At 41.3% G+C, this 24,468-nt stretch overlaps 1 long non-coding RNA gene across 1 annotated transcript; it reads right to left on the bottom strand.

Moving 5' to 3' along the window:
• LOC144381768 (uncharacterized) lies at positions 1-1,477 on the bottom strand. The gene is made up of 3 exons (XR_013447572.1): positions 1,375-1,477; positions 1,204-1,267; positions 1-366 (listed from the first exon to the last, which is right to left on the bottom strand). It is a non-coding gene; the product is annotated as an uncharacterized LOC144381768 (long non-coding RNA).
• Between the last annotated feature and the right edge of the window lie 22,991 nt (positions 1,478-24,468).

The following is a 24,468-nucleotide window of genomic DNA, read 5'->3' as shown; positions in this document are numbered from 1 at the left end:
TCATAACTGGTAGAAATAGACTCCTCACTTGGTGGAAAGGGCTAGAGATCTCTCTGGACCCTTTTATTATAATGCAGTAATCCCATTCATGAAGCCCCCACCCTCATGACTTAAACACTTCCCAAAGGCCTCTCTTCCTATTACCATTATCTTTGGGAGTTAGAATTTCAACAGATGAATTTGGGAAGGGACACAAACATTCAGGCCACAGCAAATTTCTTTCACTATGACTGTCTTCAGATATTGTCCACCCACCATGGCCAGGAGCTGGTTCAGGTACAGAGATGAGACCGGGCATCAGAGATGAGTAAGACAGAGCTCTATAGTCCAGGAGCTTGCAGTCTGCTGTGTTGCTCACCATCTGCCCTGCAGACCACAAAATCATAATTTTGTTCTCAGGAAAACCACAATGAAGATAAATCTAAAAGAAAGTTAATTATCTGGTTCTATAACATAGGTCATAAGTGTAACCATTCTCGTATCTATGATGGCATATCAGTGTTCCTAGTGGCAGGGAACTACTGCAGAAGCAGAAATTACTATGGCATCTCTGCCAAGGCTGAGTGTGATAGCTTAGTACTTAACAAAATGTGTAGGAGCCTAAGGCTGACTTACAGAGTCAGGAACTGTCAGAGTTCCAGAAGATGGCCTTCCCTTGACCTTTTCCCACAGGCTTATTTTGACATGAGTTGGAAGTCTGGGAAGCTCTTGTCCACTGAACAAAGCCTAATGGGGTTCAGGTGAAGGAGGGTGGTTTATTGCATGGATTCTGGAGCCAAGTGGCCTGGGTTTAAATCCTCTCTCCTCCATTTACTAACCATACGACTTTAGACAATTCACCTACTCTTTGGGCTTCAGCAAAATGGGGATTATTAATTTGTCAGGTGGAGGTAATAATCCCAGGCCTTTTCCACCATTCCATTGCTACTTCTCCGAGCCCGAGCCTGTGTCTTAGTGATTGATTAAATCAATGATCATGAGCTTTAAAACCTGTAAAACCCAGGTGGGGCAGGAAAGCTAGCAAATTCCCTTTATAAACCCACATTGTATGCATCCTGTACCCTTTGTGAAGAATTCTCCAAGCTGGTTCTCTCCCACATTCCTCAAGATTTGGATCAGGTGTCCTCCTACAGGAAGTTTCCCTGATCCCCAAGGTTGGGATAAAGACTCTTACTTGAGTTCCTAGAACATCCTGTGCTTTACCTGTGTAATTAGCTGTGTAACCTTGGGCAAGTCACTTAACTCTCCTGTGCCTCAGCTTTATCATCTGTAGAATAAAGATAATTATAGTAATACCAAGATTATAGCAGGTTATGCAAGAATTACATGAGTTGATATACATAAAGTTCTGAGAAATATTATAATTATTAACACCTGCTATATGTTGAAGTTGGGTTTATGTCTTTTCCAAAAGACTGTAAGTCACTGAAGTCAGAAGCTGGATCTTATTCCCTGTTGAATCTCCAATGCCCAATCCAATATCTAGAACAAATACACATTTGTCAAACTGAACTGAATCAAGTGGTTTTATGCAAGGGTAAAATGCAACCCCATGCCTAAAGCCTTTTAAACCAAAAAAAAAGGTGTTGGAAGGGGCACCTGGGTGGCTGAGTCAGTTAAGTGTCTGACTCTTGATTTCAGCTCAGGTCATGATCTCAGGATCATGAGATTGAGCCCTGCATCTGGCTCTGTGTCCAGCTGGGAGTCTGTTTGAGATTCTCTCTCTCTTAAATTAATTAACTAATTAATTAATTTAAAAAAATGTATTGGTTTCTGAGTCCTGGAATAAGGAAACAATGTAATTTTTTTTTTAAAGATTTTATTTATTTATTCATGAGAGACAGAGAGAGAGAGGCAGAGGGAGAAGCAGGCTCCCAAGGAGCAGGGAGCCCGATGCGGGACTCGATCCCAGGACCCTGGGATCATGACCCGAGCCGAAGGCAGACGCTTAACGACTGAGCCACCCAGGCGTCCCGGAAACCATGTAATTTTAGAACCAAAGATTCCTCAGAGATCATCTGGTCTACCCCTTTACTTTTATAAATAAAGGAACTGAGGCTCAGACATGGCCAGTGACCTGCCTGAGATCACACAGTGTATTAATGTTGTAGAGCCGCCATAAACTAGTACCGCAAACCGGGGTGGGAAGGGTGAGGGAGTTGGGGGGGGTTAAACAGTGGAAATTTACTATCTCACAGTCCTGGAGGCTAGAAGTGCAAGGTTATGGTGGGGTCAGGGACAGTTCCTTCTGAGGGCTATGAGAATCTGTTCATGCCTCTCCCCTAACTTCTGATAATTTGGGGCAACCTTTGACATTCTTGGCTTGTAGATGCAGCACCCTAATCTCTTCCTTCATGTTTATGCAGCGTTCTCTGTGTTTGTATGCCTGCATCCAAATTTCCCCTTTCTATAAGGACACCAGTCATATTGGGTTAAGGGCCCACCCTACTCCAGTATGACCTCATTTTAACTAATTACATCTAATTAACTAATTGCATCTATTTCCAAATAAAGTCACATTCTGAGGTACTGGGGGTTAGGACTTCAACATATAAATCTGAGGGAGGATATAATTCAACCCATAATACACAGTTACTCACCAGAAGAGTTCCCAATTCCTTACTCAGGTGTCTTTTGTCAATATCATGGAGTTTGGGGGCCTTAGACACCCATTCAACTTCTCTGCACCTCAAACTTCTCTCTAAAATAGAGGAAGAGCTTATATGTCTTAACAGGTGCTACCCAGTTATAAAAAGTTTAATGCTTTATACCAAGGCATTTTTGTTTTCTTAAGGTCTTTCTGAGTTCTTCAAACATATTAATTATTTAATTATTAATTATTTCCTTGGTGTAACTAGGTGCCACATGGAGAAGAGAAAGAAGCTTAGGGTAGTAGGAAAAACATAGCCCAAGGGTTAAGAGCTTAGGCTCTGAAGGTGAACAGACCCCAGTTCAAATCCCTGCTCTTCCACTTCCTAGCTGTGTAATGTGGGGCAAACAGTTAACCTCTTCAAGCCACAGTTCCCTCCTCATTAAAATGAGGAACATAATAGTGACCTTTTGATGAGGTTGCTATGAAGACTAGTGGACAATGCATAAAAAGTGCCTCACTGTCAGCCATTATATATGGATATCAGCTAAGACTTCATTCCTTCCACAAATATTTATAGAACACCAATTATGTGCCAGGCACAGTATAATGAGCAAAACACACAAAGTCCCTGCCCTTATGAAATTTGAATTTTTAGTGGGAGAGAAAGACCCCAAGGAAACAAGAAGATAAATACTACATTATTGGGTAGTGTGATATGTGCTACGGGGTTGGCAAGTGACAGCAGTTTAAGAGCAATGGCTCTGGAGTTCCCCAGCCCAGGTTAGAGTCCCAGCCTCACTCTTTGCTAATGGTGCAGACCCGGGTACAGCAAACACAAAGTGTGCCTGTCAACTTCAAAGAGCAGAAGGAACGCCAGGTAAGGCAGAGGAGTGGACAATGAAGTTGGTGGCCAGGTCACAGAGAATTGTAAGGCTTTTGTAAGGACTTTGCCAAGTCATTGGATGGCTTTGAGCACAAGATTGACATGATCAGACCTGCATTTCTTGAAGATTACTCTGTGAGGAGAATAAACTATACTGAGGCAAACACAGAATCAGAGAAACCAGTTAGGAGGTTGCTGCTGTCATCCTCTGAAGTGACAGGAACTCGACAAGATTAGCAGTGGAAGAGGTAGTTGAGAGTTGGAAGATTTGAGATATATTTTCAAGGCGGGCCAACAGGACTTGCTGATGGATTTGAAAATGGAAGCACAGGAAAAGGAGTGAGAAAGATCCCAAGAGTGTGGCCTGGGCAGCCCGTTGAATGGTAGGAATGTTTCCTCTGATGGGGGGCATTTGGAGGGGAAAAGATTTTGGTGGGTTGGAGGTGCTTTTTGGTCATCCAAGTGGAGATATTGTGGAGGCAATTAGGTATATGAGTCTGAAGTTAAGGGCAGAGGTCATGAAAGTCCTAAACTTATCAGTGAGTAGGCTCCCTATCTAATTGTCCATGTGGACTAAATCTGTTTTATCCCAAATCACCCCTGACCCAAAATGTGGCCTCTTCAGGAGGTTCTTCAAGAGATCTGCCCACACCAAGCATTTTGTAATTTTATAGAATTTTACAGAAGCAGCAGTTGGGTCTGGGGAGGTCGCTGTCAACAACACGCTGCTCTCTGGACTGCACAGTTGCCCCTTTCCTTCTTCTCCCTTCACTCTGTCCTCAGACCCACTGAACCACCCTCTCAGGAGCAAAACCAGTTATTTTTCCTGGCAGTTGCACCACACTTAGCATTCATCTTTTGTTGATGGGGTATGATTTGGGGAACTCTCCCTTCAAACCACAGAGCTTCTTGATATGTTCTTTATGCAATTATATACATTGCTCTCCCAAGAGAAATTCAGATATAAGAACCTTTCTCCATCTTACTCTCTCTTCCCCCAGTAAAAATGGGAGGTCTCACTCACAAACTTTCGGAGAGCTAAGTGAGGAGAAAGCAAAGCTCAAGGGTTTCCTTATGGCTCCCATGCCTTCCCTACCTCATGGTTCAACCCTGCCCATGTCCTTTGCCAGATTTGCACTGATGCTTAACTCTGCTCAGTGGTTAGGACTTGGGCTCTTGGGTAATGATCTTATCTCCTGTTCTTTTTGCCTTCCCCTCAAATTTCACCCCATCACTTCAAGGGCATGAACTCCTCTCCATGTCTTTGATAGAACAATTCTACCAGGCCCTTTTGGTGCTTGAGGTTGCTGCTGTCATCCTCTGAAGTGACAGGAACTCGACAAGATTAGCAGTGGAAGAGGTAGTTGAGAGTTGGAAGATTTGAGATATATTTGCATCTCCTGCTTTACCCAACGCAGCTCTCACATCTCTCTGTAGCTCGGTGTCCCAAGTGCAGGCTCTGGAGTGAGCGTGGGTGGAGACACACAAATAAAAACAAATAAAAAGTGGTTTGTTACAACACAGGGGGAAAGAACAAAAGTGGCCATTCTGGATGCTTTGAGATACAGTATGTCATGTCCAGTATAGCTATTTTCAATACTAATTTTGTTTGTATTCTATTTTTGTCTTTTTCATCAACTTCTAGCCTAACTTTCAAGTAAGATGTGTCTCCATGTTCTCTAGCTTCCTACATGGAAATCTCAAGAAGAGCCTGGCCAGAGTGCCCGAAACCAAGCGACTATAACCTCTGTGAGGGCAGGGAGCAGGTCTGGTGCTGTGCTTTGTTCTCTGTTTCCAGAATGCCTAGCACCATGCCTGGCACAGAGTTGATGCTCAAACATTTGTTGAATAAAGATGGATGTTGATTACAGGAAGACCCAGTTAATAGGAAGATGAAAAGAATGTACATTCCAGGCAAGTTGACTCTTAGTTTCTCTCACTGGATTGCAATGATCTGTTTCCAAATCTGTCTCCCTACTCAACACTGAGCCCCTCCAAGCTAGGACAATGTTTTTCATTTTGTTTCTTTTTTAATCTTTGTGTTCCTCACCACCAACGACACTATGCTGGCCCTAAGTGAAAGGAGTGGCCAGTGATGTTTGTTGAGGGAATGACTGAAGAAACAAGGAAGAAAACCACGTTATTGAAATTATTTGTGAACTATATCCATCCACTTGATTTTCCTGGGGAAGGAATAGAGTATGCTGGGGGAGGCAAGGTTTGATAAATCCATGTTACAGGCCTTGTTCTGCCCCTTCCCAGTTGCGGGCATTTGGTCATCGCTTAAATTTTCTGAGCCTAAATTTTCTCATAATTAAATGGAATGAGCAATAGACAACTAAAGATGGGATCAGATAAAGCGTTACATATGGTAGGTACTCTATAGTCTGGATGTATATTCTTATGGATGAAAGGATAAATGAACATTAAAATACTTTTTTAAAAAATCACCTCTGTCAGGGCGCTTGGGTGGCTCAGTTGGTTAAGTAAGTGTCTGCCTTCAGCTCAGGTCATGATCCCAGTGTCCTGGGATCCAGCCCCACATCGGGCTCCCTGCTCAGCGAGGAGTCTGCTTCTCCCTCTGTCTCTGTCTGCCACTCCCCCTGCTTGTGCTCTCTCTCTCTGTCAAATAAATAAATGAAATCTTTACAAAAAATCACCTCTGTCTTTGAAAAGCGTAATGTAGCAATATCTTTTGATTAATTTAGGGTTCTGTAAATTTTGCTCTAGTTAATCTAGATTTTTCTACACATACCTCAAGATTCCAGGGAGATAAATGCTCACATTCCACTCCATCAATATGGGGCCATGCTGACACCGATGAGCTCAAGGAAACAGAAGGAAACATGTAGATCATATTAGCCTACACTGCTCCAATGCAGCAAATCCCTCAAAAATATGCCTGACTGAAAGCTTCTACTAATAGAGAACTCAGCAAAATTCTTTTGAGATATTGTAAAACAATATTCTTTTTGAGATGGAATCCAACTGTGCTCTTCTAGAGCATTCTCTCTGGTTTACTTTTTTTCTTCTGTAGCCAAATAATGTATATAATTCCTCTTCTAATTTCTTGTTCCAGTTTAAGATAGGAGCCAAACTTTCAGAGTTTGTGACTATGTGACCCCGGGAAGCTTGATATAACCACTCTGTGTCTCAGTTTCTTTATCTGTAAAACAGAAGTGATAATAACAAAAGCTATGTCAAAATTATTTTGAGGATTAAATGAATTATGGCTGAAAACTTCTAGATTAGCGTCTGGCCTCCAGTACACATTAGCAGATGTTAACTATATATAGCTAGAGGTAACATGCTTGCTACATTGTAGTTTCTTCAACCATATTTCATTTGACTTAAATTTGTCATTCTGGTCAAATTATCCTGGACTTGCTCACATTAACAGTGCTTTCTTAGGATATCCTGAGTGTCCCAGAAGCAAGCACCGTATTTCAGTCATGGTAGAGCACAATATGACTCTTGCCCTTCTTTGTTCTGAGCACTGTTTCATAGCCCAAGATTTTATTCATTTGGGGAGAAGTCAGTGACGCACCCTGATGATTCATAAGGTGCTTGCAGGCAAACAAACCCTTCGCACCTTTTCACACGAACCACTGTGAAACCACATCTCCTCCATTCTGCACTCACGGCATTGGGTTTCTTCAACTAAGTGTAGCATTTACACTTTACTGATACATTTCATCTGAAAAACCAGTGGAGTATAGGGAAGAGCATTTTCAGTTGGGGTGTCAGACTGACCTGTGTGTAAATACCAGCTGCAGCACCACTTTTAAGACCTTTACAGAAAGCACTTCGTTTGATTTTCAGTTTTCTTTTCTGTAAAATGGAGGAATAAAATCCATATCAAATGATTATTAAGAAAGACTAAGTGACATAATTTATGCAAAGTGTCTAGCACATTCAGGCATGCAATGAAAGGCTAGTAAATCAATGCATATGTATGGGAAAAATCTTTATATTTTTCATTTTAATTCTAAAATATACATTGTTTTTAGCCTAAAAATAATTTTAAATTATGATTCCAATAATTCATTAGCTTTGACCCACCCCCTAGGATCTGTTACCTAAATCTTTGATTATCATGTATTCTATATTTTCATTTACATTGTTAGTAAAATGTTAACCAGGACAAGACAAGGAATGGAAATGTATTAAGTCACCAGCAGCCTTCCAGATCAGCATCAGTCCATTAGTCAGTGTTCCATGGGCAATGGCAGTGAGTCCACTACAAATTCACTTGTGTGCCCCAACTATAAATTCACCTATGTGCACCAACATATCAGGAAAAACATGATCAAAAGCTTTTGTGAAATTGAGACATATCATGTCTAAAGCACTTGCCTACTTGGTACAATCTACTAACCCTAACTGAGAAAAGAGACAGACCATTATAGCATGACTCGATCTTAGAAAACTCCTCTGCCAAATGACCTACAAACCATATCTTAATAATCTGTTTTAGAATTTCTCAGACAATTGATGTCATGCTTGACAATCTGTACTAGATTCTATCTTTCTTTCTAATGGTTGGAATAATATTTGTCTATCACACACACCCAGATTTATGACATATTTTTTGTTCTCTCTGATTTCTCAAAGATCAGCAATTATGAATAAAAAACACATTGGTAAGTCCTTTCAATACACTGGTAAATAATATGCCTAGAAACACGAAACCACTTAAAGAATAGAGATGCTCTCCTAACACCTCTTTGCTTTATTTGGCAAGTCTAGCAGAAGAGCATGGTACTTGTGTATTCTTGGTTAAGGGCCTATCTCCTTCTAGCTGAAGAAAACTGCCCTTTTCCACCAAATATACAATTTCAGAAAGGATGTCAATAGAGCAGTGAAGGAGGACAGGGGACCCTATCTACTATTTCAAATAATGGTTCTTTAGCACCTACCATTGTTTAATTCAGTAAACATGTATTGAGTCCCTAATATTTTGCAGACACTCTTCTAAGACATAGTTCTTGCTCCTTATGTACTGGAGGATATAGGAAAACAGATATGCAAATAAAATATTCAAGCATTGTAAGAAATGCTAAAGTAAAGATATGCATAAAGAACACAAAGGCCAGAGCACATCACTCTCCTTTTGGAGGGGAATAACAGACGCACTTCTCTTAGGAAGACCAGGTTGAGTATTCAAGTTTGAGTCTTCAAGGATATAAGAGAGTCAACAGACCAAAAGGATCAGGAGAAGAAGGGCAGGAAGGGCTGTATTCCAGGAGGAAGGAAGAACACGTGAAAAGAACACATAGAGCTATGAAAGGGTATTGTTGAGGCCCATCCGTATGTTCATGTATTCCACAAGCATTGATTGAGTACATACTGTGGGCCAGGTACTCTCCTAGACATTGGGGATACAGAGATATGCAAACAGAGAAAAGCTCTACTCTCATTGAATTAAGTTGCAGTTAGAGACAGATATGAATTAAAGTTTTAAAAAGTGAATGTGTTATTCGGTACTGATAGAATTTCTCCAAAGGATGGAAATATAGTTACATGAGAATAATTCGAAGAAATCACCTCAGACAATTTATAAGGAAAGAGAGAAGGCAGCATTTTATGACTATAAAAACAATGTTTGCCAAAGTCCTGTAGCAGGAAGGAGCAAAGCACCTAGGAGGGACTGAGAGAGGGCCAGTTTGACTGGAGATTATGGGATAATAAGAAATGAGCCTGGTGAGGCAGGGACAGGCTATAACTCACAGGGAATTTTAAGAATTTTGCTCTTACTTATACAATGAGAACCCCCCAAACATTTTAAGCAGGGAAGTGATAAGATCACACTTGAATTTTAGAGAGGTCATTCTAATTATGGTGTGGAGGGCAGATCCTGAGAGGATGATAAAAATTGTGGAAGACAAGTTAGCATGTGATTGCAATAGTCCAGCCAAAATGATATGAACTAAGGTGGGACCGTGAAGATGGAGAGAAATGCATGGATGTGGAATTATTTAGGTGTTACCTTTACAGATCTTGGTGATGGATGATTTAGAGAAGAAAAAAGGAAAAAAAAATACTAAAGAATAAATCCCAAGTTTTTGGCTCGCACAAGTGGAAAGTGGTGAAGTCAGTTTCTGAGGGAAAAAAAAGGAATACCAGGGAGCTACTAGTTGGGGAAGGGGGAGGGAGCATGATTCCAGTTTTGGATATGTTGATTTTTAGATGTCTTTGTGACATCCAAGCAGATGTGAAAGAGACAACTGAATATGATAGTCCGGAATGCAAAGAAGCCTGGGCTGGGAGGTGTCCATAGATCATACACATGGTACTTAACGCCATGGGATCTAGTCTAGCTATCTAGTGAGAAAAGAGGGTTGGGGGTAGGATTAACCCTTGAGGATCTCTGTTATTTAATGAGAGAATATAAAAAGGTTGGGCCTATAAAGGAGATTAAGAAAGCCAAAGTGAAGGAACTAGGAGTGTGCCAAGAGAATCTGGTGTCTAAGAAGGCTAAAGGAAGAAAATATTTTAAGAAAGAACTATTCTATAATAAATCCTGTTGAGAGATGAAGTAAAATTAAAAAGAAAAAACACTTACTTTAGTTAGAAATATGGATATTACTGGTGAACTTAGATCATTTCCAGTAAAATGATGGCCCAATAGCCAGTTTTCAGTGAATAAAGGGTAAGGGGAGGTGAAAAATGGAGGCAGTAAGAACAGACGAGAAACTCAGTTATGAAGAGGAAGGTTGAGAGAGACTGAGGGAAGAAAGACTGTGGGATCACTGATAATGTCTGCCTGGGAAGGCAGAAGTGGTGTGGTGCAAAGCACTGGTAGAATTCTTCTTAGAAGAAAGGTTGCTTTCTCCAATATACCAGAAAAGGAGGGGAACGGGTTTAAGTGGATTTGGTAGAGGGAAGTTCAAAGAATTCCTTCTGATATCTTTGATTTTCTTTTAACCAAAGAACATTGGCCCTTTCTCACTCACCATTTCTTTTAACTAGGAAGAACATTTGCTTAAAATCAAGTGAAAACACTTTCAGAGGTTGCTAAAGAAATTCAACTATCCAACTGTTACAGGAAAATAAGAGTGCTAAGCCTGAAGAAGTGATAGCTCTACTTGGAGAAGGGAAATGGTAGCAATCTTTGAATATGGAAGTAATTTTTACATAAAAAGAAAATTTGTTTGTTCCTAATTACACTAAGGGTGGGACCCAGGCCGATGGAAGATATAGGAAGATTTGTTTGGACTCAGCATTTACACAAACTAGATTTTTTAACTGTTCTTATCGTGCAAAGAAGAAACGATCTGATTAAAGATGTGGTGAATCCTCAGATACTAGAGTTTGTTTAAAAATTTTACTTGTTGGGCTGATGTAAAGGGGGAAATTCAAGCATGAGATGGGAGGCTGGATGTTGGGAGTTCTATTTGACTGTTTTTTCTCCCCTTTACAGCTTGAAGGCCATTTGTTCTCCCTCTCTTCATCTTGAACCTTATTCTCCCTGAAAAGATAGAAAGACGGAAAGATAGGAAAGAAAGAGATGATAGGAAGTGAACATTATGGGTAGAGTTTTCCTGTGAATTTTTACTTCTACACTATTGGCTATAAGACTTTCCTGTCCTTCCTTGATGTTTTCTTTTTTTTGCTTGTGTGTGTGTGTGTGTGTGTGTGTGTGTGTGTGTGTGTGTTTTGACTTGATTTCCATCAGAGTTGTGAATACAGCCTCTATTGTCCTCAGCAGTTTTTCACCTACCTTATTTTTATTGTTTTCTTACTAAGTATACACTCACATTCATCAAGTGGCCTTCCCGCCTCTTTTGTTAATGGTCCCAAACTTTTGTATTCCCTCTGGGAAGCCCTTCCTCTTCGTACCATTTTTATACCTATTATTTTACTACCTGAGCTTTTCAGAGCACATCTTTGTGCAGTCACATGAGTTTTTCTCATTTCCTTCCTAGCATCCAGGAGTAATGGTCATTTGTGTAGCACTTTATAGATGTTATAGCAGCCATTTGTAGTCATCACTGCAATTGATTATCAAAGGACTCCTCGAGATGCAAGTTCTGTGCCACCAGCCCCAACAGCAACCCTACTGCTCGTCATCACCATCATAATCATCTCCAACTCTGGTTTAAAGATAGGGGTCCAGAGAAGACTAAGAAAGTGCTTCAAGTCATTGCACTGCACAGTCTAAAAGCAGAGACTCAAACTGAGATCTGCACAATCCTAAAATGCAGGCTCTTTTTATATATAAAGCTGCTTCCCCAGGGCTTGTTTCCTCAGCTATTGTAAATTTGGAGTTGGCATAATCACTTTCTCCAAAATCACCTGTTACTTCCTCAACATGCTCTTCCTCTTTGGTGGTAATTATGTGGAATTGCAGTTCCTTTAGTCACTTCCCCAATTATAAAGACTGCTTATGAATTATTGACTAAACTTTCTGAGACCCTCCTTTACCAAATTCTCATGAAGTCTAATGTTTCTTAGGTAGTCTGGACCATCTCATCTGAGTCAAGTTATTCTTCCCCTTTTGAGCTCTCTGTGTCTAAATTGTCCTCAGGGGCATATAAATACCCACTTTGACGGTGCATCTAACCTTTCAGTCTGTTGGTCAGTCAATCAAAAACTACGGAGTGCTTGACATATGCCAAGCACTGTCTAGGCTCTTAATATAGATTAGTAAAAAAGAAATATATAATCCATATAGAGAGAAATTAATCAAATAATTGCAAAAATAAGTGTAGGTTAAGTATTTGTTCTTTTTTGCCCTTTGTTAGGACTTTCATTTTTCCCTTTGTTAGATTTCTTGCAGTTCATATGACAAACCTACTCTATAAACTTACACCTTTACCATACTACAACTTTTCCACAATGTACCTTGCTCTCTTAGAAGCCATGTAATGCATTTCAGAGGCACATAGAACTCAGAGCAAGAAGGGAACTTTGAAATTGGCCAGTCTAGCACTTCTCAAACTTTAACGTACATACAAACCAACTGGGGATCTTATTAAAATGTAGATTCTGAATTAGTAGGTCTTGAATGAGATCTGAAATTCTGCAATTTTGGGAAGCGCCCAGATGGTGTCGATGCTGCTAATACATGGACTACACTTTGAAGAGCAAAGATCTAGTTCTCTGGTTTATATCTAGGAGTATACATCAAAACATCTTGCTTTTCCAGAATACAGATTCTGAATCAGATTTTAGCAGGGGGCTGGGACATATGAAAATTGAAAAATCAGTCTCAGACTCCCAGCTAATATGAAAAAAATAGGAACTGGGTTTACTATCCTGCCTAACACAACCAAAAGAAAAAAAATAATAAAACCTGACAAAATAGGATACAATGTTTTTCAAGACACTAGACATTAGTCAACAAAGGAAAATGATCTCTGAGAAACAAGAAACAAGTGAGATGAGCCCAACAAACTTTCCTGAGAGAATTTCCAAGTTATGGCATAGAGAACAGTAACCCAAGCAGAGCCCAGCCGACTCTCTGAGCTGAGAGTCAGAGGAGAACAAGGCAACTAGAGTTCTCAGGGCGGAGCACCAGAAAGGAGGGAGCAGCACAGAGAGAAAACTCCGGAGGTCCACAGAAAGCCTCCCGTAAGTATATGGCAGAGTACTGATGAGCACACACCTATGAGAAAACAACCCAAGAAAAGGGTAATAAGTACTAGAATGGATGAGATGACAGTGTCTTGTGCTCACATAGAGCTAGAAAGAGTGCCTGTACCTACCATCCAGACTAGAAAATCTTATGATTCATGGGGTATTAGAGTACTCAGAAGGCAGTGCCTCAGGGAAGAAATAATCAGCCCAGAATGAGCACTGCTATAGTCTCATCTAATAAATCTTAAAAGCAAGACCAAAAGGGTCAAACTGTTTCCGAGTAACTTAGCTGCATTACAGAATAAAGCTTGGGTATATTTCTAGGAACACAAATTATCTAGCACCTAACAAGGTAAAATTCAAAATGTATGGCATCTAATTTATCAGACGTGGAAATAAGTAAGAGAATATGACCATAATTAGGAGAAAAATCAGTCAAGTAAAATTGACTCTGACCTGACAGAAATGTTAGAATTAGGAGGTAGGAATTCTGTTGGAGCTATATTCCAAATACTGCTGGAGCTATATTCTATATTCCAAATGTTTGAACTGTAAGGAAAAATAAAAAAGATATGAAAATACAGTAAGTAGGATTAATAACAGATTAGACATTATAAAATAAAAGATTAGTGAACTTAAACATATAGTGATAGAAAGTATTCAAAATGAAACACAAAGAAAGGAGAATAAAAAAAAGAAGAAATGAACAAGTCACATTGTCCTTTGAGACAAACTCGAGGGAGCTAATAATGTGTAGTGAGAGTCCCTGAGGGAGGGGGAAGGGTTTATTAAAATCTTTTAAAAAATAAATGCTGGAAAATTTCCAAATTTGATGAAAATGACAAACCCACAAAAAACCTTTCTAAAATTTAAGAAACTCAATGAAGCCCAAGAACAAGAAACTTGAAGAAAACTACATCAAAGCACATCACAATCAAATTGCTTAAAGCCGGTGATTCAAAAAAAATCTTAAAAGCAGCCAAGGGAGTGATGGACAGGGCAGGGAATCATGTTATGCACAGAGGAACAAAGATTAAACATATCAACAGATTTATTGTCAGAAATAATGGAAGCAAGAAAGCAATAGAACAACATCATTAAAGTACTGAAAGAAAAACTCTTAACCAAGATTCCTGTACCGAGTGAAAATATCTCTCAAAAATGAAGGAGAAACCAAAGCTTTTTCAGACATACAAAAGGTGGCAGAAAGCATGGCCAATGGACTCCCACTACAAGAAATGTTAAACGAAGCCCTCCAGCAAAAGAGAAAGGAAAACAGATGGAAACTTGGATCTATAGCAAGAAATGAAGAACACAAGAAATGGTAACTATACCATTAAATACATACTTCTTTCTTATTAAAAAAACCTTTTTAAAAGATAACGGACTCTTTAGGCAAAACTGAAAATGATATAGCATGGAGCTTATAAGATATGTAAAAGTAAAATGAATGACAGCTATAGTACAAATATTGAAAGTGAAGAAATGGAAGCGTGTTATTATATGGCTTTTTGTTATATGTGTGTATTAAAAAAAATCTTCAGATCAATTCATATAGAACCAATGTCATCATTTTGGTCGGCAAACCTTTAACATTCATCCAGCTTAAAGCTAACAACTTTTTGTATCATTTCAACACCTTTCTCCAGAAGTACATTTTGTTACCAATGCATTTTGGAGAATGCATGAGGATACTACATTGCTCAAAGTTTTATATTCAATGAATAATAATAATAACTAAAATGTATTGAAGCTTTACATATAGTAACCCATCTAATAACCCATCTAAGCCCATTGAGACAGGTCTTCTATGAGCCTGATTTTATAGAAGAATGAGCTAGGGGACAAGCTAATACAGAATAGAGACAGGACACAAACCCAGGAGTTCAGTCCTTTCAACAAAAGAACGTGGAGTGTCTGCAAGCTTAGCCACTACACACACTGCCCTCTCTTTTTGTTTACCTGGTTTTATTGTTGTTTTCTGAGAATTTCTGCTTTTAAAATCTTCTAAGTTAAAATTTTTGTGGCCTCACTGGGCATATCCAAGGATGGGTGCCTTGATTGTTTTCCTCAAAAATCATTTGGGGTCTGTTCTAAAAAACAGCTATATATAGATATATATATAGATATAGAGAGGGAGAGGGAGGGAGAGAGGGACTAAGAGAGAGACTGAAAGAGAAGGTCCTGGAGAAATAGAGATTTGTAAAGACAATATTTGACTTTACGGAGCCCACTGTTCATGGGGGAAGGAGGCAGGTAAGAATGTAATGACCAGGGCATTGGGTGGCTCAGTCAGGTAAGCTTTGGATTCTTGGTTTTGGCTTGGGTCCTGATCTCAGGGCCATGAGACTGAGCCCTGTGTTGGGCTCTGCATTGAGCCCAGAGTCTGCTTCAGACTCTCTTTCCCTTTCCCTCTGCCCCTCTCCCCCATTACCCTGCCCCATGCACTCCGTCTCTAAAATAAATAAATAAATCTTAAAAAAAAAATAAAAAAGAATGTGTCATTACCACCCAGTGGGGAAAGTACCATGCTGGCAGAAAACAGAGGGTATTATGAAATCACAGAGAGCTTTTTCTAGGTTTCTTTGAGAGATGGGAGAAATATGGTGAGAATTCTGGGAAAAGCTGATTAGAATTTTGCAGTTGCTTCACAATTTAGTTCTGTCTTTTAATATTTGATTTAAGTCATCATGTCTGTGCTTGGCAAGCATGGGCTCATGTGTGCGTGAGCCCCACACTGCCTAACACAAGGGGTTGACAAATAGAGAGTACTCAGATATTTGATAAATCAACAAAAATTTACACACATGCACACACACACACACACACACACACACACACACACACACACACACACATTTAACCCACCAGAAACTGTCTTTAACTTTTTATTTTGTGCCTGTATTTCTCTCTCCACACTTTGGAACACCTGCAGCTTCTCCAGCTGGGACCCAAGGGTGGAGGTTTCTCCTCAGTCTGGCTTACAAACCTTTCCACCAACACATGTGCCTTTGGGGCTATAACAGTTTCCAAGGGCTGCTGGAACCAGGGATCGCAAACGTGGTGGCTTATAACAACAGAAACTTACTCTCTCACAGACTGGACGCCTGACTGCTAAAGGCAAGTGGTTGGCAGGGCGGTGCTCCTTCCAAAGGCTCTGAGGAAGGACCCTCCTTGCTTCTTCCAGCTTCTGGTCACTACTCGGCTTGTGGTTGCATAACTTCATCTCTATTTCCGTCTTCACGAGGCTGTCTCTTCTGTGTGTCTGTACCATCTCCTCTTCTGCCTAAGGATGTCTGTCAGTAGATTTAGGGCCCACCCCGACAGACTCTCATCTTGAATTCCTTAATGAGATCTGTAACGACTCTCTTTCCAGGTAAGGGCACACCCACCGATTCTGAGTGCGAGAAGCTGGGCATATCTTTTGGGGGCCACAATTCAATTCGCGACAGAGACATCTCCAGCAGGGTCAGGACTAGGGTGAGGAGAGTGAGGCACTCGACTCAGGTGCAAAGTTTAAGGGAGTGCCAAAAAATCCCTAGTAATATAAGTAAATAACAAATTAATAATACGAAATAAATAATAAAAATAATTATTTTAACCAAATATTTCAAGAAGTCAAAATTAAGGCAGAAAGCAAATGCTGCAAAAATATGAAATTTCAAATAAAAACAGGATCAGTATTATCGATTTTGTTTCCTTTTAGGTCTCCACTATGGCTTAGCATTTCACTCCACTCCAGCAATAGCCCACGCCTCTGATCCGTAGTAAGGATGAGCTGAGCCAAATCCACCATTTCCCCAGTCACAATTTCAATCACCCTTCCCAGAAACATTGCTCCAGGGAGCTTTACTCAGGAGACGAGGCTCACTATGCACTGGGCTTCCCGCTTCCAAAGCAAGCTTATTTGTCTTAGGAGCTGTGCAAACACCTCCTGAGAAGCTAATTAAAATGGAAACCCATGCTGCCAATTCTGGGAAGCCTCCAAATAAGCATCATGGGGCTGCCAGGAAGTGTTATTAATACACACACCCAACCTCTCACTCTGGTGGAAGGGGGGCAGAGGACTCTGAAGGACAAACTCTGAAAGGTGAGTGTGAGGTGAAAGTTTCTGAGCCCCACTGTGAAGCACAGCACGGAGCAAACTGGAGGTACTCAGTATATGTAGGAATGAATAGTGTTGCATGCTGAGTGGATGTGGTTGAGGAACAAGAATAAAGTGTATTTCTTGCTTCCCAGCACCACTAAGAAAGAAATGCTATATACACTTGATTTGTCTGCTATCACCAAAAGCTAAATCAATACCATTGACTGATTATTTAATGCTAAGTAATCAGTATGAAATTATAACCAGTGAAAAAGTGTAATAAAAAATATGATCATGGGCGCCTGGGTGGCTCAGTTGGTTAAGCGACTGCCTTCGGCTCAGGTCACGATCCTGGAGTCCCGGGATCGAGTCCCACATCGGGCTCCCTGCTCAGCAGGGGGTCTGCTTCTCCCTCTGCCCTCTTCCCTCTCATGCTGTCTCTCATTCTTTCTCTCTCAAATAAATAAATAAAATCTTTAAAAAAAAATATGATCACATTGCAAAATATTTAAAAATACATAGCAAAAAAAAATTTTAAAACATAGAAACAGAAAGAGAAAACAGGCAGGAACTATAAGAAAAACAGAGACTTAAGGGCATAAAGATAGACTTTCCCAAGTGGCAATACAGACTCCACTCCTGGGTGGAAAGACTCAATATCCCAGTGATATAAATTAACCTCAGATTCGCAAATGAACTTAATGTAATTTCAAAAAAGAATCAGTGCTAGTTTTGGGGGGGAATTTAACAAACTGATTTCAAAATTCATCTAAAAGATCAAAGTAGGGGCACCTGGGTGGCTTAGTCACTTGAGTGACCGACTCTCGGTTTCAGTTCAGGTCATGATCTCGGGGTCCTGGGATTGAACCCCACATCAGACTCGACACTCAGCGCAGAGTCTGCTCGTCCCTCTCCCTCTTCTCACCCTGGCTCTCTCTCTCTCAAATAAATAAATATCATCTTTAAAAGATAAATAAATAAATAATCAAAATGATGAGAACAGCTGAAGATCTTTTGAAAGAACAAATTATGGATAACGTGAACTTCCACGTAATTAAAATTAATTGTAAAACTATAAGTGTGGCACAGGACAGTGTTACAGGATAAGAAGATGGACAGATGTAATAGACAGAAAGCCTAGAAATGGAACTTCCTATATATGGGTCTTTAATGTGTAGTGTCATATATATCATATCAAATCATCTTTAAAAAGAAGGCTTGATCAATATTGTTCAAACCTAGACGTATTTATTATTAGAGAAAAATAGATTCTCATTTTATATTGTTTACAAATAAATTTAAATTGGTTATAGAGTTAAAGGTAGAAATGAATTATATGAAATTATGGGAGACTACCTTATCTCTAGGTAGAGATAGATTTTCTAAGCATAAAAACAAAGAAAGAAACTTCAAAGAAAAGATTGATCAGTTTTTCTCCATAAATATTAAAATACGTGTGTTAAAAGTCACCATAAACCAAGGTAAAGGAAGCAATAAATGTAGAAAATATAGGCTACATATATGAAAAGAGAGGAATATAATACCTTCTATGATAGGCTTCCCCCAAATCAATAAAGGTTCTCAAAAATCAGTAAGCAAGGGAAAAGATGGGTATTCAAAAAAATTAGTGAGGATCATAGAGAGCTCATTTAAAAAAGAAATTAATGGCCAATTATTATGTAAAAATATTAGCTTAACAAAAGAAATGCAAATTAAAGTAACAGTGAGAAACCATTTCTCAAGTGGACAAAATTATCTTAAAAAATCAAACCTAATACTCCAGTGACATTCACGTTCACATTCTCACATACTCACTTCTGGGAGAAGTATCAACTAATACAACTCTTCTGAAAGTGATTTGGGTACTATACCGCAAAAGCCTAAAAATGATTCTAATTCTTTAATTTAGTAATTCTATTTTTAACTGAAAGTGAGGAAGGAAATGATTTAAGTATACACGTAGGTTGATAGATAACATAGTCACTATAGTATTAATTATATTGGCAAAAAAAGCTTAAAACAGTCTCAATGTCCAACAACATAAAGACAAACGATGGGATTTTATGATGCCATTAAAATAATTTTTTGAATAATATTTAATTATATATGCTAGTATACTTTGGGTTATATTTACTGAAAAGTATGTAATAAATATGTAAAACAAGCAAGCACATAAACACACAAAGGCATACTACAAGGAAAAGAATAGCTAACACCAACACGTTATTTTTAGGCTTTTCTGAGGCCTAGGTTTTTGACTGGCTTGTGTTTTGCACTTTCCCACATACTCCACCATTAGAACACATTACTTTATAATCAGAAAAGAAAAAAGAATAAAAAACATGCTTAAGAGACTTCATCCCCAGCTCCTAGGATGTCAACACTTGAAAGAGCACTAGCGAGAACCTGACCCATTTCCTTTGTTTTTCAGATAAAGAAAACAAAACCCCAAAAGGCTAGCCAATTGGAAAGGCCAAGTGTTCTTTGTAAGGCCAGTAGCTGGGGGTCCAAACCCCGGACTATCTCAGAGGATCCCTTTGCAGTCATGCGAAAGGAGGACCCACCTGCCTACAGTACTCGTGGGGACTTGGAAGGCCGATGGCAATTCTTCCACTCATCTTCAGCTCTGGCCATTTCTGCTTTAGAGAGTGGAGGCTATGCTGCCCAAGACAGCAACCCTCACCCGCCAAGATCCTTAAGCAGATTCTGAATTCCTCTGCCCAGAACCTGGGAGGCTCCCTACATATTTCAGAATTGAAGGAACTGAGGGAACCTGGGAAGTCTACCCATCTCACATCCAAAGAGACCATGGTTCTCCACTCCTGCCCTGATACCAAAAGTATGTGTTGTGGGTGGAGGTGGTGGTGTCATTTCCGTAGACTACAATGGGGACGGCAGAGTCGTGCCGTGTGGTGGCTGTGGTCTGGATGGACGTGGAGTGTGCCATTTAGAGAGGGCAGCAACGGGAAGGCTTGGCAAACAGAGAAGTGTGTGTGGGAAGGCCCAGAGTTGTGACATGCACGATGAGTAGTCCGGCAGCATGGGATGCCTGAGGGTGGGCGGTGATGGCATCCAGCGTGCCTGGACTACAGAATGCCCTGAAGACGGTACAGAGGGGGGCTCTGGGAAGTCAGGAGCAGAGGAGGCAATGGGAAGGAAGGAGTAGGAACTGAGCAAAGCAGGGCCTAGCCCCTGACAGGATGAGCAATGACCAAGAGTAGGGCAAGCTGGCCCAGCAGAGAATTAGAAGCTCACCCTGGAGGGGACCAGAGCCAGATTCCTTCGCTGCCCCCAGGCCCAGGCCCAGCCAGCCTGGACCTCCTCTGTGGGAGCATCTGGATTGCCGGGACCATATTCCTGCCCTCGCTGTACATTTCCTCTCATGTGACGGACAGTGGACAGCTAACAGGAGATCTGTGGTTTCAAACGAAAAGGGTGAGGCTGAGGCTGAACTAAAGCTAACCCTAGAGAGGAAGTAGCAGAACTTTGCTGAGAAGAGACTTCAGCTGGGAGAAAAGTCTTCCAGAAATGCTGAAAGGAGGCCTGGTCCACAGCTGCCAGCTCAGTTCATGGATGACGGACCCGCCTGGGTGGTGGAGAGCTTAGGAGACCAGGCCTTCGTTCACGTCCCACTCCACCACCTCCTAGCGGTCATGGGCAAGATCCTTATCCTTGCCAAGACTCGGTTTTCTCACATGTAAAATGGGGATGAGCAGTGCCTACCTCACAGGGTTATGGAGAAGATAAAAGGATATATTGCGTAGAGCACAAATATCACTGAATTATTATTAACTCTTCCTTCTCTTTTCATCGACTTGGGACCCAGATCCATTATTTGCATTTATATTAAAAGAGTGAGGAAAAGGGTAAAGAAACAGCTGCTTAGTGAGTCTCTGCTTCATGCTTTGCACTAATTACCCTCTTAGTCTTCCCCAAGGTGCCCCAGGAGGGCATTAAGGTCTCTCACTGGCAGATAAGTTGTAACTCAGGGAAGTGAAGTCACTTGTGTGAGATGCTAAACTAACCTGAGGCAGAAAAAGAATTCTGTTCGCCTCCAAAATTCCTGTCTGTCCCACCAGCCTGTGTTGCAGTCCCCAGCCCCAATCTCCACAAGCTCAGAGCCTCCCTCCCCTAAACACATGCTGCCATGGGAACAGGGGTCCTCGCCCCTCCGTTGATGCAGACCTGGAACATGGCCCTTGTTTTACTGGCCATGGTGACCCAGACCAGGACACAGCCAGATGTACCACCCCTGGGCTCAGGACTGTTGTGGGTCACGGGCCCCCATTAGATGCCACGCCCAGGGTCCCCTGCCCAGCAAAACATGGCAACTCAGGGGAAAACACTGATCAGAAAAATCTGTGTGTGAGTCTATCCCCTAGGGATTTTCTGGGGTTGGAGGAAGCCTGTCATGGTACAAAGAATCCAGAGGGATGAGGGGCTGGGAACTATTTTAATGAGGTCAGATCACATGGGGTGGAGTGAATCAGGAGGCGGGGGCTTCTTCACACGGCGCATCCTACCACACTCTGACATGGCTCAGCCTTTTTACTCTACAGAGTAGGAAACTGAGGCTCACACATGCCAGATATGACAGGATAGAGCTGGGCTTGCCATGCTCGGAGATTTTAGTTCCAATTCCAGTTTATTTACTTACGTTGCTGAGTGATGAGGGCAAACGGCTTCACTCCTGGCAGAGCACAGCTACCGCTCCCACCGACTGAGTGCTGACAAAGGACCGGGCCCCGTCTGGAGCTCCAAACACTCACCATCCCACTGCATCCTCAGAACCATCACAGGACGTGGAAGCCGTTCTTTCTTTTCTCTCGGGGATGAGACGGAGGCACTCTGCAGACTCAAACCCCTTTTGGTAGGGCTCAGAGTGCTCTGTCTATGTCCTGAGGCCACCTTGGGCAGATCCTTCTCCTTCACGGAGCAAGGCGACTCTTGGCAATCAACGGGCCAATGTTGGAAATTTCTTTTGTTCTTTTGAAAACCAGCACTCGGGATGATGCTGTATGAGGAGGTTCCCAGAGAGACATTCATGATGGTTCTGAAGGGCAGGGGCAGCACGGCTGGGCTCTGTTCACTAAACTCAATCACCAAGACCCTCTCCCATTCAAAGGAACAGAGCCCCCCTCCCCTGGGCTGGGCTCTGCATTTCCGGAACCTTGAGCTTTGCTCTCTAAGAGCCTCAGCTGTGTTGAAACTCTGTAGAATTCAGGGGAAATCTGTGCCGGGTCAGAGCCTGTGCAGTTATCCCTCTGGGAGTTTCCAGCTTTGTGTGGGCTCAATGTCAACAAAGTTTTGTCCGATAAACTCGAGAGCTCAAGCGCCAAAGTTCTCTTTACTGTGCCCAGGTTACTGGTGAGGAAACTCAAAGGTTTCACTTTTATAAAAGAAAGAGAAATTGCCCAGCCTGGTTGTCATGAGAGGGAAGAGCCAACATTGGTCTTAGCTCAGTGTGTGCAGGGGTTTTTACATTCCTTATCTGTCTTGGCTCTCACCCTGGAGGCAGGGGGGGTTATCCCCATTTCAGACAAGAAAGAATTGAGTTGGCCAAGGTCACCCGGCGAATAGTGAAACCGGGAGTTTTTTTTTTTTTTCTTTTCAAAGCCCAAGATCTTCTCACTGCCTATGATTTCTTGCTAATTCTCTGGCCAAGAGATGCTATCGTGTATGGTCTAAGAGCTTAAAGCAACTGTTTGGGTCTAAGTCCTGGCCCAGGAAGGATGAGCTGTGTGACTTCGGGTTAGTTACTTGATCTCTCTGAAACTCCGTTTCCTTGTATGTAAAATGAGGCTGACAGTCCTAGAACTTGCTTTCTAGGGCTCTTGCGAGTTTAAATGGGTTCATATGGGAGGAATGTTTAGAACCATGTGCCATGACATAATATCAGCTATTTTAATCATATAACTTGAGTGAAGAAATGCACTGTTGTTTTACCAAGTATGTACTGTACTCTGGGGGAAGGAAGAATTCCTGTACAAGGCAGTGTCCTTGCTAGGCAGGTGCCTCAGATTCATTTATCCTCCTGTATCTCCACAGCAATCTTACAAGTGAGGGATTTTACAGACAAGGACATTGAAGAACAGAGAAGTTAAGTCACAGGACAAACGTTGCATAGCAACAGAGTATTGGGGCTGGGATTCAAACCCCAGCCTGACTCCAGCACTTTACCTTCTCCTTCATCTCTCTGCCCACCGCCTTTCGGGAAATGGAGCAGCCCAGCAAGAGAGCACATGTGTGCGTGCATGTGACATGGGGCAAGTCAGGGAAGGGGGAGGTGCCATCTGACTAGTGTTGCCTCATTTCACAAATGCATTCTTTCCTGACAGGTCCTCTGCACATTTATTATGGTTAATATTTCAAATTTTGTATTTTAAATATAAAGAAAGCTGGAAATTCAGGGGACTCCTGTACTGATTTGAAACTTCAAGACATTGGTCTGTACTTAATTTGGTTGTTTATTTGTTTGCCCACATTGTGCCACACACTGGGGCTATGGAAGTAAATGGAGACGTGATAGAATTGATTACATATTGACACAATGAATGCACATTCCCAAACCATGATAAGCTCCATGAAAGAAAGTTCTATAATGCCAAAGGGATAGATGAGGGTCTGGCTTGATCTAACTGGGGCTCAAGAGACAGCATGCAGAGGTCTAAAGGAAGGAGAGAAGTTAACCAGGTAAGGAAGGAGGGGATAAATATTACAGAGAAGGAACAGCTTGTGCAAAGGCCCTGAGGGAGAAGGGAGAATCGACGATTTAAGGAACTAAAAGGTTCCCACTGTGTGTAGAGGACAGAAAAAGAGGGAGATAGAGATTCACGCTGAAGTTGTAAAGAAAGGAAGGAACCAGAGTATATAAAACACTGGTGAGCACATAGCATCTGTCTTTGTTCTAAGAAAATGGAAAGGGATTTAGTTTTAAAAATTAAGAGTGTTGATAGATGCTATAAAAATTCTGTTTAGGATATGGTTACTACAACAGTATCCATCATATCATGAAAGGATGACACATAGTCTTCAACTTGCCTGCCAACTCTGAAGGGTAATTAGTGGCCATGGGAATAAGGTGCTGAGGACTTTGTGGGTGTATCTGGATCCAGTGGGAATAAGTATCACTGTCCATTAATGACGTAGGCCTAGAATGGCCTGGAGCTAGCTGTTCCGACTGAGGCCACAGAAAGCACAGTGGCTCAGGCACCAGACTCACCCGGCTTTGGATCACAACTTGCTTTCTGTCAGAACTTAGGCAGTTTATTTAATAAGTCAGAATCTCAGCTTCCCAAGCTGTAAAATAGACATAACAGTATC

The sequence above is a fragment of the Halichoerus grypus genome, chromosome 5 (genome assembly GCF_964656455.1).
Source record: "Halichoerus grypus chromosome 5, mHalGry1.hap1.1, whole genome shotgun sequence".
NCBI lineage: Eukaryota > Metazoa > Chordata > Mammalia > Carnivora > Phocidae > Halichoerus > Halichoerus grypus.
The sequence above is the reverse complement of the archived record's forward strand: the minus strand, read 5'-3'. Positions and strand labels throughout refer to the sequence as shown.